The sequence below is a fragment of the Lepidochelys olivacea genome, assembly GCF_965140295.1.
Source record: "Lepidochelys olivacea isolate rLepOli2 genome assembly, chromosome: 21".
Lineage (NCBI taxonomy): Eukaryota > Metazoa > Chordata > Testudines > Cheloniidae > Lepidochelys > Lepidochelys olivacea.
In genome coordinates this window covers 5,432,674-5,437,519 of record NC_140431.1, presented here as the reverse complement: position 1 = coordinate 5,437,519, position 4,846 = coordinate 5,432,674, and positions in this window count along the sequence as shown.

The following is a 4,846-nucleotide window of genomic DNA, read 5'->3' as shown; positions in this document are numbered from 1 at the left end:
TCCGTGATGGCTGCTTGCTTCCTGTGGCACGTATTTCCAGTAACAGAAAGGAGTAAAGCAACAAAAAGAACTCGCTATGCTTGAGGTTCTCTATCAGTTCCTTTCTCTCTCTACAAATGGTATGCAGCCTTTTATAGGAGGCTTCAAAACATATTGGACCAAATTCATCCCAGGCGTAACCTTGTTGTGAGGTTGCACCTGGACTGAATTATTTTCTTTCTTTATTTAGATTTATGTCTTATGTGAACCCCACATCAAAGAGCACTCCGCCCCCACCATCCAAAGCTCTGGGTGCTTTAGACATACCGTTAAAAACACGGGAGATGCAAAGTAAAAACCAACCCAAAGCAGCAGTACTTGTTCCACTTAATGTATGTCATTTGATCACCAGTCCTATCACCAATGCAGCTTAAACCTTCCTTTACACCCCAAGCTTGTCTACACGGGGGAAAAGCCCAGAGTAGCGGCTGTGCACTAGCTAGTGTTCACTAGCTACTCTGTGTGGATGCAAAAAGAAAAGGAGTATTTGTGGCACCTTAGAGACTAACCAATTTATTTGAGCATGAGCTTTCGTGAGCTACAGCTCACTTCATCGGATGCATCCGATGAAGTGAGCTGTAGCTCACGAAAGCTCATGCTCAAATAAATTGGTTGGTCTCTAAGGTGTCACAAGTCCTCCTTTTCTTTTTGCGAATACAGACTAACACGGCTGCTACTCTGAAATCTGTGTGGACGCTCCACCTGCCCGCTAACAGTGCCCTCAGCAAGCCCAAAGTTAAGCTAACGCACACAAAGGCACTCTGAGTCAAAGGAAGTTGCAGCATGTGTAGACATACCTGAGCTAGCTTTGATCGGGCTAGCTCCAGTAACACCCACAAAAGCACGGGTGGCAGCATGGGCTGCAAAAGCCCATCCAGGACTCTGGATGTGTATTCGAGTGACTAGCTCCAGCTGCACCCTGTGCTGCCATGGCTTCACTGCTATCGTTTTTGGAGCTAGCTAGAGATCTATTTTGGGTATGGCTACCCATGCTGCAGTGACACCTCCTCAGTGTAGACATACCCGTAGAGTCGGGCCAATTATGTTTAGCATAACCAATATGGCATGAGCTTATTTCAACCCTACTTGAACTGCCGGAGTCCCAGAGTTCAGGCTGACCTTGGATGTTACTGCTTTCATGTTCTGCTTGAGCAAGAGGGTGGGAAAGGGAGTGCCAAGGGGAAGTGAGAGAGGCAATCCAGTGGGAAAAAACGATTAGTAAAGCTGGAGAAGAGAGTGAGGGAGGGTGAAAAAACAAAGGGAAGGAGCCTGGATACAGAGAGAAAACTCTCGCTTTCCACCGGTCCTTCGGGCTAAGGTGCAGAGGGTTTGCGGAGGGAGGCAGCCTCACTTTCCTGCTGTCCTTCTTGGAACTCTGCCATGGTTCCCAGTCTCCAGGGCTGTCTGCCCAATACCTTTCAGCAGCACATTATTAAAATAAAGAAATGTAGCATCACTGACCTCTGCTCACTGAAGGAATGAATAGGGTGATACATGAGTGGCCCATAGCAGGCACACCCTTCCTTTTACCAATATGTATATCCCTTTTATAGGTTGTGAGAACCCAGCCAGTGTTACTTAAAAAAAAATCCAGCCTATTTTTGCTTATAGTATGTGGTACAATAATACAGGAAGCGTTCATGCATCTCCAGGCAGGTGGTGTGAGGCAGGGTTTGCCCCTTTGGCTAGCTTCAGTGTTATCGCTACCAACGTCCCCTACTACTAGCCGAGCAACGCTCTCGTGCTTCCTCCCAGCTCTGATGACAAACCACAGTGGCTTTCTTTGAAGCAGGCGGATGGCGAGGTCAGGAAATAACACTGCCTGGAGGGTGTCGTCATGGAACATTTTCTTGAACATGAAGACTATGGGCCTGATTTTCTTCCTGTTTACACCAGTTTCACATCATGCCAATGCCACTGACTTCAGGGCAGTGACGTCCCCTTGTTTACACTGGTGTTACTGAGAGGAGAGTCAGACCCAATAAACCTGAATCAAAGCCCATCATAGTCATTGGAAAGACTCCCATTGACTCCAATGGACTTTGGGTCAGGGCCCATGTTCAAAATGTCTGAGTGTGGTTTAAAACTCTTCACTTCTCCTTTTTCTCCCACTCTGCGTCATGCCTCTTCTCCCTGAAACAGACTCCCACTTTCCATATGTCAAGTACCCCCCGCTTCTTAAAACCCTCCATGAAACTTTCCGACATTTTCCCTTGAACCTTCTCACGTGTGAACCACTGTCCCATGTTTTGTATTTGTCTATGTTTGGTTGGAACCTCGTTACAGCAAAGGCCCTCTCTAATGTCTTCAGCAAAGTTCAATGCATTTATTCACCGCTCTGTGCAATGACAGTGCCTTAGGCAGCTGATTTGCTGAGACCACCTGTTTTTCATGCTGACCAGTTTTGTCTCATTGTTACTTTGTTCCCCTGTCTGTCTCCACTTCTTGTCTCACCTCATATACTCAGACCATAAGCTCTTTGAGGAACCTGATCCCTGACTGTGGTCCCTAGGAGTGCTGTCATGGAAAAAATAGTTAATGTATAAAACTTTTAAGAGTTCACAAATAAGGCAGTAAGAGAAGAGGTTGGTTAGAGAAGTACAAGGATCTGGCACTAACCAAAGGACTCAGACTTGTTTGTGCGTTGTGCTATTTTTTATTAATTTTTCCCGTGGCTTTTCCAAGTATCAGAAGCAGCACAGGAACCAGCACACAGGCCCCCAGATGCTGCAGTGAGCATGAAATAATTCGAAATGTCTCAAATACAAGGTCTTTTTGCCCTAAACTTGCTGCCGCCCCAGCTGCCCTTCACTGAGATTTGACGGGAGCCTGTGTCAATAGATTGATGGCTGGTCAAGTGTGTTTTTTGTACCAAACGCTATGGAATGAGGAAGGTCAGTATTCCTGTCTCAGGATCCTAACCAGATCTTTTGGTTTTCTGGATGAAGGATTCTATTGATAGCGGGTGTGCAGCTGTTTGTTCCCTCTGCTTTAGCCCATCTCCATATCTGAGACAGCCACTGGAGTTCACCTGACAGTCAGTGCCGGTGGCCTGTTACCCTGATGATCTCAGAAGGGAGACGTGAAGGCCCCACCAGAGGGGATCCTGGCACCTAGAAGTGAGGATGGCAAGAGATAAGGGTTTAATCTGGGTCAGATTTTCTTCCTCAAACCAGCTCCTTTGCACCGTGCAAGGGGCATAAAGAAGCCTGAACCGGGCCAGATGAGAACCCCCTTGGTGAAAAGCCAGGCACCTCCTGTGATGGTGCCCCCCATAGGGCTTTATGGAAATATGCTTATGAATATATATGACATAACTGGAAGATGTTCTATGCTATATATGCCATGTAACATATCTATGTAAAGGGTATGATCTACTGAATCTATTAATCCTATTTGCATGTATCATTTTTGTGTTCAAACTTATGAAGATTGGCCGTGTATTGGCTTGAGTTCTAAATAACCTTAGTTGAGCATTTGGTCAGTTCCTGGAGAAAGGAATTCGCCAAGTTAAGTGCCCAGTCAAGAAGCACTTAAGGAACAATGCATCTTGGAAGGCTCCAATCCACATAAGAAGTCTTCCTGGAGACATTCAAGATGCCACGTGGCTGCTACCTGTAAAACTGTGAGTCATGCATGGACATGTGACTTGTCCAGGTGACTCCATAACTCCATCTTGGAGCTGGACTTTGGATAGGAGAGAGGAGGGGGTCTCCACCTACAAGAGAAAGTCTATTTAAGCCCATGGGAGACCTCTCCATTTGGTCTTCATCTGGCTAAGGAGATAGCCTCTCCACCCCCAAGGATACCTGAAAGAAACTGGAACAAAAGACAGTAACTACAGGGGGTGTGAGTGATTGCTGGACCTGGACTAAAAGGAGATTAGTCTGTAAAAGGAAGCTTACTGGAACTGGTGAGGTTTTGTCTGTATTCAGTTTTATTAGACATAGACTTGCGGGTTTTATTTTATTTTGCTGGGTAATGCACTTTGTTCTGTCTGTTACTACTTGGAACCACTTGGATCCTACTTTCTGTATTTAATAAAATCACTTTTTACTTATTCATTAGCCCAGAGTATGTATTAATACCTGGTGGGGGCGGGGGAGACAAACAGCTGTGCATATCTCTCTATCAGCGTTATAGAGGGTGAACAATTTATGAGTTTACCCTGTAAATTTATTTAGGGTTTGGACCCCATTGGGAGTTGGGCATCTGAGTGTCAAAGACAAGAACACTTCTGTAAGCTGCTTTCAGTTAAGCCTACAGCTGTTAGGGGATGTGGTTCAGACCTGGGTCTGGGTTTGCAGCAGGCTAGCGGGTCTGGCTCAAACTAGGCAGGGCACTGAAGTCCTAAGCTGCCAGGGCAGGAAAGCAGGAGCAGAAGTAGTCTTGACACATCAGGTGGCAGCTCCCAAGGGGCTTTCTGTGATCCAACCCATCACACCTCCATTTTCTCTGCCTATAATCACCCATCCCTTGTGTAGGGGAAGTGCTGGGGACAGGAGAGGATGGGCAGCTGAGCACAGTTGTGCTCTACCAATTCTCAGTTGGTGTACGGTTCCTTGGGGACCATAGCCAGCTGGTTTTGAGTCAGGTTAGTGCAGCCCCTGGGAGGGACATAGGAGGTCTTGATCTGAGTGTTCTTGACACCTAGAAGACAGACCAGCAAGAGAAAAGAGTTAGATGCCAATCTTTCTAATCCCCCTGTGCTGCTGTAATTTACACTGAGATCTTGACTGGCTCCCAGACAATCCCCATCCTTACTCCACTATAATGAGCAGATCCCAGCCCAGGAGAGAATCTAGCC